General features: G+C 37.1%; 1 protein-coding gene across 1 annotated transcript in view; it reads right to left on the bottom strand.

Annotated features, from left to right (window-relative positions):
- The window catches only part of Agbl4 (AGBL carboxypeptidase 4), a 1469059-nt gene that overhangs the window by 350340 nt on the left and 1105790 nt on the right, over positions 1-12929 (bottom strand). The gene's annotated exons all lie outside the window — the stretch shown is intronic.

Below are 12929 nucleotides of genomic sequence, written 5' to 3'. Positions count from 1 at the left end.
AGAATTCACATCTGTAATGTGATCATCATGGTTCCTGGCAACTAATAGCCAGTCAATATAGTTTAATTATTATGTTATTGTTTTATGACAACCCTGGAAGATGAGTAGAGAAGGGATGATTTTTACCCTGATTTTACAAATGAGACATGAGTTTCCCAAAGAGGTAAAAGCATTTGATTACACCAATTTGAACAACAGGGTTAGGGTTCAGAGCTGAGATTTAACTCTTGGGCTTTTGGCTTTTTGAATGCAGAGGAAAGAGGAAGAGGAGGGGAGGTGGAGAGGTGTGGTACCTCACGCTGCCAGCATGGAATCATTCTTTTCTGAGATAGCTTTGTCTAGTCCAAAAGGTATGGACTTTAGCTTTATTTATTTATTAAAAAACATGATTATAAAGGCCTTACATTGTGGGCCTGCTCAACTTCTCTTGCCTCATTTCAGCTAGTGGGAAGTGAAATGAATTATGCAAAAAATTATGCAAAAAAAGTTGCTTGAATAAAAAAGGAAGATGAAATTCCCCCCAAAATAACAATGGTTTTTAAAATTTATTTCATTGTTCAGCTTCTCTTCTGGGCCCTATTGCAAGGCAGTAGGTGGAAATGCATGAACTGGTAGGAACAAATGTATCATTTAAAGATCATTTCCTCAAGACACCAGGCAGGGAATCAAGAAATGTCCCTTGCCTTAACCTTGCATTTCTTTGACTCCTTGCCCCAAAACTAAGATCTTTTCCAACTCCCAGAACCATCTTGATATGAGGTGAAAGGGTAAACATCCCCAAATTATATTTCATTCATTCTGTCTCTTAAAAAATGAGTACCTAATATGTGCCAAGCTTTTTGACAGAGTATAAAGATTTTTGCCCTCATATAGTATTTATAGTCCACTGGCAAAAAAAGATTTTTTAAAATTATTAAATGTTCACATATATGATTTATCCTTAAATAAGTGTCATGAAAAAACTACTGGGAGCTGTAAAATATTTAATGGGAGAATGTGGAAACATTTCCATGAGGAGCAGTTGTTTAAGCTGAGAGGGATTTGGAATTCCAAAGGCAGAGGGAGATGTGAGTAGAGTAGAGTTGGAGTTCCAGTCAAAGGGGACAACACAGAAAAAGGATCTAGGGTACGAAGGAGTAATGACATAGTCAAGGAACTCAAAAAGACCACAGTACCCCAAGTGTGGAGAGGGGTGAAGGAGGATGAGGCTGGCTAGGATGGAAGGGTCTCTACACACATGGCACTTAGATCAGGGAATATAATCCGGAAAATAAATTACTGAAATCATGAAGAAAGCCATTAAAGAATTTTAATAAGGGGATGGGTACGATCAAATTTGCAATGCAAAAAAAAATGTTAGCAGGTTATAAAAAATGTCTTACTAATTCTAAAATTCATATGAAAATGCTAAGACTCAGAATACCCAAAATAACTTTGAAAAAGAACGAAGTTGAAGAACTAATACCACCTGATTTCAAAACTTATTATAAACATACAGTAATCAAGACAGTATGGTTCTGGAATAATGGAACAGAATAATGTCCAGAAATAGACTCATACATATATAGATAGCTAATTTTCAACAAAATTGTGAAAGCAATTCAGTGGAGAAAAGGTAGCCTTTTCAACAAATGAAGCTGAGACCATTGGTTATCCATACAGGGAAAACCGTTTCGATCCATACCTCATGTCACATAAGAAAATTACCTCAAGATGGCTCATAGACCTAAATTTAAAACCTGAGACTCTAAAAGAAAATATAGAAGACCTTTGTAATCTTCATGAGTTAGGAAAAGATCCTTAGATACAACACCAAAAACATGATTCATAAAAAAGCAACTTGATAAGTTGGACTTAACCAAAATTTTAAAACTTCTCATTGAAAAACAAATGTTAGAATAATTAAAACACAAACCATACACAGAGAGAAAATATTTGCAAATAATACATCTGATAAAGACCTGAATCCAGAAAATGAATATAAAGAATTCTCAAAATTCAATGCTCAGGGCTAGAAGTTTTGGTGCTCAGAAAGATTCAGATTTCAAGCTAGGTGTGGTGCTGCTTGCCTGTAATCCCAACAACTCTGGAGTCTGAGGCAGGAGGATCACAAGATTGAAACCAGCCTCAGTGATTTAGTGATTCCCTGAGCAATTTAGCAAGATCCTGTCTCAAAATCAAAAATAAAAAGGGTTGGGAATGTATCCCACCTTTGGGTTAAATCCCTAGAACCAAAAACAAGGTTCAGATTTTATATTATTTTTGATTTTCAGATTAGGAATGTTTGATCTATAATAACAAATCAAAAGAAAAGCAAGTAACCTGATTTTTTTTTAAAAGGTGGGCAAAAGATCTGAACAGACACTTCCTCAAAGGAGATGTCCAGATGGCAAACAAGCACATTAAAAATGCTCAACTGCATTAGTTATTAGGGAAGTACAAATCAAAACCACAATGAGAAACTACTACATGCCTATTAGAATGGCTAAAATTAAGACCTCCCATACTGAGTGTTAAGGAATGGTGGAGCAGGAATTCTCATAGGCTACTGTAGCAATGCAAAATGGCATAGCCACACTGGAAAAACATTTGACAATGTCTTACAAAATTAAACAAAAACTTATCATTTGACACAGCCATTCCATTTCTAGGTATTTTCTCTTGAGAAATAAAAGCCTATGTCCTTGCAAAAAGTTATATATAAATGTTCAGAGTAGTTTTATTTGTAATAGTGCAAACCTGAAGATAATGCAAATGTTTACCAATAAGTGAATGAATAAACAGGTTGAGATACATAAATACAATGGAATATTATACAATAATAATAAGGAATGAACTATTGATATTCACAGCAATGTGGTTGAATCTCAAAACAATTATTCTGAAGAAACTTGAGCAGAAAATGTAAGTACTATAAAATTTAATTTTTATAAAATTCTAGAAAAAGCTAAACAGTTTTGTTTAGAGAATGCAAATTAATCTATAGTGACAGAAAGGAGAGCACTGGTTATTCAGGAGTGAGTGGGAGAGAAGGAGGGATGGCAGGAAGAAGTGCCAAAGGAGCATAAGGAAACCTCTGGGGTGTTATATTGTTCATTGTTTGACTGTGCTGATGGTTTCAGCCCCAAATTTATCAAATTAGACCCCTTAAATCTGTGCATTTTATTGTATATCAGGTATACCTCAACTAATTTTTTTTTTAAAAAAATTAAAAACAAAAGAAATTGCTAGCTGTAATAAGGAAAATGGGCTGGTAATATATGGTAGTAGAGGAGGGGAAGGAACAGGTTAGAGGGAAGAGTTAGAAGTGTAGGAAGCCAATGGTGATAATTTAGAAGACAGCAGAAGCAGAGGAGATGAAGTAGAAGGATCCAAGGATTTATCAGTTAAAAGGGAATGGGCTGGTAATGGACTGAATGGGGAAGAATCAAGTGGGGAAGAGTGAGGGTAAAGGACAATGTCTAGAGTTTTGAACTGACTACCCTGTTCCACTCAGTAAGACATATGGTCAATCTTCCATATCCTTAAGTTCAAACAACAGAAAATTGAAAATATCTAAGGAAAAAAATGAGACTATATTGAACATATAGACTTTTTTTCCTTGCCATTTTTCTCTAAACAATATAGTATAATAACTATTTTCTTAACATTTCCATTTCATTAGGTTTGGATGAAAGGATGTTCATAGTTTATGTGCAAATAATCCATTTTATAAAGGGACTAGAGCATTCTCAGATTTGGTATCTAGAATCCAACATAAAGAGGATTACTGTATTCAGTAGTCAGAAAATACTAAAAGAAGCCCTTATCTCCTCTTTCACCTCCATCTCCTACCTTACCCCCACCTCCCAACCCCCAATTCCAACCCTGTCCTGGCTTAGACTTAATCATCTCTTGCTTGTAATTGATGCCATAGCTTCTTTCCCAATCTTTTCATATTAATGCTTGCCTTCTGCACTGCATTTTTCACGTTAGAGGCCATAGTAATCTTCCTGCAAGGTATATTTGACCATTTCACTTTCCTGCTACATTCCTTCTCATGACTCTTCATTGTTCTCAGGATAAAGCTCAAGATCCTTAGCCTGACGCTTGTGAGGCCTGTGGTGACTTGGCTTCTTTCATCTTCTGTGGCCATCCAGCCATTCCAACCCCTGGACTTGATGCCAGACATACTGTAGCTTGTAGCTTCTTGAATGTTCCCTATCTCCTTGCTTGTGTATAAGTCAGTGCCTCTGCCTCAAAAATCACTTCCTGAAATATCATCCCATGTCCCAAAGCTTGGTTTGGTGTCTTCTAGATGCTCTTTCAGCATTTTGTATTTTCTTTGATTAAAACATACATTTCTCTGGCTATAGCTCTGATTTGGTTCCCTTTCTTAGGTTCTTTCTCTTGCACATAAATGAAGTTCTCCTTTTATCTTCCCTCCAAGTCTGGGGATCTGTTTGTTTATCCTGGACCCTTCCTAGAATAGAGTGTGGTACTAGGCATCTGAGGGATATCTGTGGAATGTAGAACAACCTCAGCCTTGGCCTTTAGGTTTGCTTCCTACGAGAAATATTGTGGAGCTAACTAGATGTTTGTTTGCTGACTTGGTCCAACTCTTCAGTCCCTAGGCTCTGCCCATCCACAAGAAAGCTCCTAAAATTAGCTTTAAGATTAATGGCTTAGATAAATCAGAGACTATCATGGACTTTGGATACAAGGTGGTGACTTCAGTGTTACCAGGGCTGGGTCTTTTTTTCAGCATTTGCCCCACCTCTACAGACAAGTCCTTGATAGTCTATTCCTTTCATTCCTTTCCTAGTTCCTTCCTCCCATACTGTCTTGAATATCCATGGAATCAAACCTGTGCTGGGCAATGGGACGATGAATACAGATGACATATAGTCACTGACCTCAGGGGCTGCAGACATGGCACTAAACAAGTCACACCTATTTTCTGATTCTTAGTTTCCTCATCTGTAAAATAGTCTAAGGCACTTTCCCCTTTATACTTCCATGCTTCTGAGATTTGAATAAAGTGAGTGACAGAAAAGTAAAGGCAAGTAAGTTGTAGATGACAAGGAACTAAACATCTGAAAGAAAATATTTTGCACTGATAAAATAGTTTCATTTATAGTTTGGATAATTAATATAATTTCTCTACATAGGAAATGACTACGGTTGTGCTGAAACACATTGTGGATTGCCACCTGGCTCAAAGTGTGTTACTATAGATAAGGGCTCAATGAGTATTAGCAGTAATTATTATTTTCTGTGAAGACCTAGGAAGAGTTCTAAAGTCCCAAAGAAGAAATGTGGAATTACCAAGATAAAAATCTTCAGTGTGAGAATTGTTACCCAACCTAGTATTCATGTGTTGTTGCTTCCTTTGGCTCATGCTTCTCCCTACTGTCCTGTATGGGGAGAATTGTACCCAGCCTGCAGTTACAAGCCACATGGTTCTTTCCAATAATAAATGTGATCATATTCCCTGGAGGATTTTCTGTTTCCAAATTATAATTACAATCCAATGGCTTAATTTAATTAGACCCTTCAATCTACCCAAAGGGCTGATGCAGAAGAGAATAGGCAATCATGAGACTAGGTAACTAATAAGGAATCTTTAGGAGGTAGAAGCATAAATTGTGTGCTACTCATTTATGGAAAAATCCTTTCTTTTTCAAGGTTCCTTAACCTTTAGAATCATTCATCCACCAGCTACTCTATCAAAGACACTTAGAGCAAGAGGAAGGCAAAAAGCACAGTGTTTCCAAGAAGTTCATCCCTGTTTTTACAGGCCTTCTATTTTATGGTAAAAATTTAGGTACATAAATATTGCCAACAATGTTTGCTAACAGACTTACTGTGATGCAATGACTTTAAAACATAACCAACCTAAGTAATGTAAAAATTATTGAGAATAAATACTAACTTGACTGCAACTAAAAACTTACTTAGTTATAATAAATAACAAAAATTGAGAAGAGGTGGAATCATATATCTCAGAAAGATGGTTTCTAGACTTGGGAGAAAAAAATAAGAGTTATAATTCATTTGAAAACTTCCTATTCTTTCTCATTAATACTTTTAAATGAGTATTAATTAGTATTATGCCCTTTTTAACAGAAGGGAAAACTAAGGCATAGAATGATGAGGTAATTTGCCCAAATATTGACTGAAGTTACTGTGAGTATATATTGGTTCTAACTAGTCTCTCTATGTCGTATAAGTGATGAATATATCCCCAGATGAGATTCCTCACTCTAAATATCCCCAAGATCAGACACTTGGCAATATCATAACAGGAGCAATTCTCCAGGCCCTCCGATTTTCATTTTGTGATAATACCTAGTAGTATTCATCTGATCATTTGAAAAATGCTGATTGGTCACTTACTGTGTACCAGACACATATAGACACTAAGGAAAAAATAGTGAATAAAAATGACAAAACCTCCATTTGCCCTCATGGACTTACTCTTAATTGAGAAATTGACAATAAATAAAACAAGTTAAATAAATAATACTTTAAGGTAGTGACAACTGCCATGGAGAAAAAAAAATAAAGAAAGCTAATGGATATTTAATGAAAAATTTTAGATAGGGTAGCCAAAGAAGGCCTCATTGAGAATGTAACATTAGAATGAAAACCTAAAGCAGGGAAGGGAGACATGGAGAGATTGGGTGTGTTAATGTTAAGTAACAAATTTAATCTTACTGTTCACCAATAAAAACAAATACATCATGTTATTTCACCTGGAAAATCAGTTTTTGAGCTTAGAGAGGGGTAAATCATTCTCTTGACTGTGTACTAGGCATCTAGGCACTGTGAAGGAAGCAGAGATAAAAGATAAGGTCCCTGCCCTCATTAAGTTCGGATTATTGGGGAGGAAAACAGGACAAGATACCGAAGCAGTAAGATTTAAAGAGGGGAACAGGCAATTGTACAGAGGAAATGATTACACCACTTTTGAAAGGGACCTGGAAAGGGGAGGGCTGACCTCAGAGCTAAGTGGGTCTACAGGTTGGAGAAACAAATGGAACAGCATATTCAGAGACACAGATACAGGAAAGAGGGAGGCTGGTGATGACATTCCAAGCAGATGGGGTGGGAAGAGCTGGAGCAGATTCGTGAGGAAGGTAAGGGGAGGCAAAAATTTATCCAATTTGCTTATTTCTTGTCACAAAAACAAAGAAATCAAATGACTTGGATTAATTGGCTTATGTGATTAGGCAGCTTAATACAACATAAAGTCATTTTAAATCCATAGAGGAATGATGTGAGCTATAAATAAGTGAATAAATATATTCTACAGCAGATGATTGAAGAAAATCTCCTATGTGGCCAGAGAAAGAACTCCACTCTCTGCATCTTAGCTGAGTCTAGGTCAACTATGAAACCCAACTGGACCTTCAGAGATGTGAGGTTCAGTCTTGAGGTCAGAGGACCAGAATTGGTGATATTTGACATGTTGTTCTGTACCTTGCTACTCTAGCTAAATGATGTGGGTAGTCCCTACTTTGCCTGCTTTTCAGGGCCATGTGTGGCTTCGATGGAGTCTTAGATAAAGTACTTGGTAAGCTCTGAAGCACTTAACTCTTACCATTGATACTCACCCTCAGCACCCACTTGCAACTATGCCTTTCCTTATCAGATTGCAGTGCAAAAAAAAAGTGTTAGGTATTGGAGGGAACCCTTCTACTTCCTATTTTAGCTGCAGAGCTTTGGGAAAATCTAAAACTTCTGCATTCTCAGCTGTATGAAGGAGCCTAATAATTTACAAGGTTATAAGGTTTAAATAAAATAATGCAGCTGGCATACCATGGTGCTCAATAAATTAGCACTTCTGCCAACCTACTTTTCGAGAAATAAGAAGGACCATGTATTTATCTTGAAAGCAGGGAAATAGGTACAATATATAGCTCCGTGTTCCACTCTGGATCCAGCCAGGAAAAAAGGCCTGCCAAAAGATGCCCTGGAGGTTCATATCAACCAGCACAGGAAGCTCTAGTCTGTACAACTCCTCATTCCTCAGCCTGATCCACATTTGCAACCATTTGGAGTCCCTGACCTTCTACAAGTCAGATCAAATAAATTTTACTGGATATATACCATGTTCTAGTCACAATAGAGATGCTAAGATATAGACAAATGATATCTAAGGAAGCACTATGAAAATGCAAGGTGCTGAGAACCCACAGGAGAGCCATATAATCCAGACAGAGGAATCCTGAAAGACATCCCAAGAGCTGAAGCCAGTGCAGAATCTTAGAGTCTGAGTTTTTCAGGTCATGAAGAAGAGGGTAAAAAGGGAATTATTGCTTGAGCCTGGATATAGATTTAAAAGATCTTTCTCTCTCTCTCTCTCTCTCTCTCTCTCTCTCTCTGTGTGTATTTGAAGAGTATCTTGAAAAGGGAAGAATGTTGACTTTCAAATAATATCAGTGACACTTTCAAACTCCTTCTTGCCCTTCCTCCAAAGTTTGTACAGCCCTCTCTTCTAAGAGCCACTACTCTTAATGACATCCTGTTCTTTTGGGAAGGCAGTAACTTGGTCCTGACCTTATAAGAGAACAATTCTCAGACAAATCTCGATTCACTCCCCCAGGCCCCAGCTAACACATTGTGATCATACCAAATCCTAATCACTTCATGACAGGTCAGCTCTCATAGCATGGCTCCGATTCATTGGCTGGCAAACTCTTCAAGATAAGGCTTCCAATGTAGTTAACAAAGTTGCCTCTTCCAGAGGTCTGGAAAAAATGTTCAACCAATACACATTTCCTTCTTCTCTTCTTCATGCTATCTAATGCCAAGTTTCTAATTTTATAAGCAAGTTGTGAATCTCTCTGAAAATAAAATAAATTCCCTATAAGGGAGCTTATGGCTTTATTGCAATGGCATTTTTAGGTACAAAAATGTTATTCCAAATTGTCTAGGGGTTTATGGGAGTAAGAATATTTTAGTATACTGAGCACTAGCAACGTGCCAGGCATTGAGCTAGTGCCTCTATTTATGTTATCTCATTTAATTTTCACATTGCCCTATGAATAAGAAGTGTTTTATCCATTGCACAGTGCACTGACAAAATTGAAGCTCAGGAAACTTAAGTAATTTTCCCATTCTACAGCTAGAAAAAAGAAGTCTTGGGAATTAAACCCAGGTCCATTACTCCAAAGTCTTTCCCCTGTGAAGCCTGTATTTCCACATATGTGTAGTTTCCAGAAAAATTCCAAAGTTTGCATATTATTTTGAACACAATCTTCCTAAATCATATCATACCCTTTCATATGTTCCTGTGTCTTTAGAGCTGAACATAACTTAACCCGTCTTATTTTTTTAGGACTCCTTTTGTGTCTACTCTGAATACCTTCCAGTCACTATGCCTTGTCCATGCAAATTATATTGCTAACAAAGTGGACTTTCCCAAATCCTCCTAGTACCTTTACATTTACTGCTTTTAAATTGTTTTAGGATACTAAATAAAATAGCTATGTTTTTGGGGGCATGCATAAAACAAAGTAAATAGGGTTGAGTGATAGTTGGAATATCTGGATTATGTGGAAAATGTCATTTTAATGCATATGCCAATGATGGTAGGTATAAAGTAGTTAACATGACATAGAACATGTCATGGTGGTCACGGTTCAGTTTGTTTTCATTTCAGTACCAAATAAAGAATTCACTCTTTATATTGATAGGATCAAAACCAAGTATTTTCCCCTACCTTCATCCCATAACTGTGGTACAAGTTTTCAACCTCTGGATGCAGCATGCTCAGGTTAGGGACAGAGAGCTGCTGACCTGATAAACACAGAGGGGAAAATTATTTCCACTGATGTGACTCATTAGCAGTGGGCATTTTGCAGAGCATCCTAGAGGAAGGCAAAACTTCCTCAGGAACACTATTGTTGAAGACAGCAAATAAGGAGAATCTGGAGCAAGCACATGCACAGGAAATACCTTTTTTCTTCAATTAATAACAAGAATGCTGTTACTAATAAGTGATATTTCAGTACCAACTTGCTTAAGATAAAAACAATCATTTCCTGAAAGAAAGGGAGATGGTAAGGCATGTGCAGTGCAGAAGAAAGAGAAATACATAACATATATTATTTTTTCAGCTACATATAGGCATAAGTTTCCATCGATTTGTTATTGACAAGTATGAAAAGAGAATACTAGAACTCTACCAAATGCCTTGAAATATATGGCAACCAGGACACAGTTCTCATTTCATGTGTTGCATTCATTCTTATTCAATCCTCCTGCTTTCCATAAATCCTGATTTTGATACTCTCTTCTAATATTGTGACGGAGATTTACACCTGATGAACCCTATCAAACTATTACAGTCAAATGTTTTGTTCTTAGACTGACCCAAAGGGAACAATTGGATAGTAGTTTCTTAATTTTATCTCAACATGTGACACAACAAACAGGTACAATGAAAACTAGACTAGAACAAATACTAGACTTTTACTAAGAAGTCTTTAATTTTCTGGATTCCACATAGGTAAGGATGCCTCAAAGGCAGCCCTGCCTATATAAAGAAGATAGTAGGTGCTCAGTAAATACTCCTGTTTGCATTTGAAGTGAAATACAGGTAGAATTATAATGTCCAATAACTAAATTAAATTTATTGAATATTATTATTATTTAGGATTATCTCTCTAAATTATCTATATAAAATGATTAAAACCCCATATTTAGTTAGGGCTCAGAGAAAAGAAAGTTATTTTCCAACAATAGGATCCTAACATTCTCTTTGAAGACTTTTGGGGTGATAGATCCCTTAAGAGACATTTTGAGAAGCTCCAGAGCTCCTTAAAAGAAGAAAATCTTTCTATATCATCCAGATGCAGAAAAAATCTGCAGACCCCCCCAAGAGTTTAAGAACATTTATTAAGACAGACTGTCAAAACAGCTCACAACCAAATTTAAGAATTTCACAAACAAAGTCATGGGGTGACAGAAGCAAGAGAAAGAATGACAGTTCTGACAGGTGTTTTTTGTTTGTTTGTTTGTTTCCTTCAGTAAACTGCCCGTGGGTGCCCTGGACACTGGTTTCAGTGTTGAGGCACTCAAGAGGGAAAGGCATGCAGGGGAGAAGAGGACGTGGCCCTAATTGCTGTTTGGCCTTGAAGTATTTTTATCAAATGGACTTGTCCATATGGCAGCTCCTTTCTGTTGTGGGTTATTTATACCCCTACCAGTTCACCACCAAAGCTCATCTGTACCACATCAGTGAAAGCATTCCTAAGGCTATGAATCTCTGCCATACATTTTCCGGAGGCAGGGCTGCAGCACAGAGCAGAAGTCTGCATCAGCATACACACGCTTGTGGCTTCATTGGCTAATGTCAAACAGGATTATTGGATACTCTGGACAAAACTATTTTTTTATGAGTTTTGCGAGACCCTTTAATAAAAGAACATAGCCTGTCTCTGACCTCATCAAGCTCTTTCATCTTGCTTTTAAACTTACTTCTTAAAATTCTGTTCTCCCATTTATTGTTTCATTAGATAACATTTGTTTTGAGGTACTGGTGATTGAACCCAGGGGTAGACTTCCACTGGGCTACATCCACAGTCTTTGATTTTCTTTTAATTTTGAGACAGGGTCCCACAAATTGCCGAGGCTGGCTTTGAACTTGCAATCCTTCTGCTTTAGCCTCCTGAGTTGCTGGATTACAAGCATGTGCTATGATGCCTATGACATTTGATAATGTTTGATGAGTCTCTACTTCATGCAGGTTCTGTGCACATCACTGGGTCTTTCAGAAAAATGGGACAGAGTCCCTGCCAATGAGAAGCTCCTCCACTAGCTAGCTAGCTGAACTGGCTTAAGATACTTAATATGTTTCCTTTTCTATATATTAGAAATGATGAGAATAAACTTACAGATTATTGAAAATATAAATAACAATGTACATTTAAGATATCTGACACATAATATGCACTCATATGTAGTAGTTACTATCATCCAAATTATCATAGTTAATATTATTATTAAGGGATGGCTCCTATGCTGCCTCCTTTGAAATATCTTCACCAATCTTGCCAGTTGACAGGCAACTTTGCGTCCTGAGTTATACCTGAGTTATACTTACTCGATTCATATTCTGTTTTGGATAACTACCTCTGTATCTGTCATCTCTAAACTGTAAACTGCTTCAGGGTAGAGACCATTTCTCATTTATCTCCATTTCTTTAACATTCATTCATTTTTTTAGTCATCAATAAGCATATTCTGAGCATCTAGTATAGCCAGGCACTATGGCAGCCATTGGACATAGCAAAGAATAATGGCTGGCCCAGGTGCTTCCTATCGGGTTTGGTAGCAAAGGCAGGTAGACTGACAAGTCTGTAAAAAAGGAGTAGGCATAGGAATCTATTAGCATAAACACAAGGGGCAAAAAGTCAGATCAAAGAATCAGTGAACATACCCTAGAGGAAGTGTCATATAAACTTAATTATGAAGGGCAAGTGGGAGTTAGCTAGGACAGTGTGAAAGGTACAAGGAAGAACATTTCTGGCAAAGGAAAAATCCAGAGACAAAAGAAAGCAGGAACCATTAAGTTTTGTATAGCTATAGGAGGACTGTCATCAAAAGAAGAGCAAGATGAGTTGGAGAGGGATGAAACCAGGTTACATAGGACCTTGTAGGCCAAATTTAAAAACCTGGTCTTTAATAATATGGAAAGTTTCTGAAGGGTTTTAAGAGGAGAATGACATGATGATCATCTAAACTAGAATGGTGGAGAGGTAATGGAGGAAAAAGGACATATTTTGAAGATCAGAATCAATCAGAGTCAGTATTTGAGGAGAGTAGGAGGAATTACAAATGGCTTAAGGGGTTCTGAATCTGGGTTGGATAGCCTTGGGATTTTCTTACTTGGAACAAACAAGGGAAATACTGCTTTAGAATCTGGGGAAAGATAATGA

This window comes from Marmota monax, unplaced genomic scaffold, assembly GCF_021218885.2.
Source record: "Marmota monax isolate L192 unplaced genomic scaffold, Marmota_monax_Labrador192_F-V1.1 WCK01_AAM20220418_F8-fsc00008, whole genome shotgun sequence".
In the NCBI taxonomy this organism is placed as follows: domain Eukaryota; kingdom Metazoa; phylum Chordata; class Mammalia; order Rodentia; family Sciuridae; genus Marmota; species Marmota monax.
Note: the sequence above shows the minus strand (reverse complement) of the source record. Positions and strands in the feature narration are given on the sequence as shown.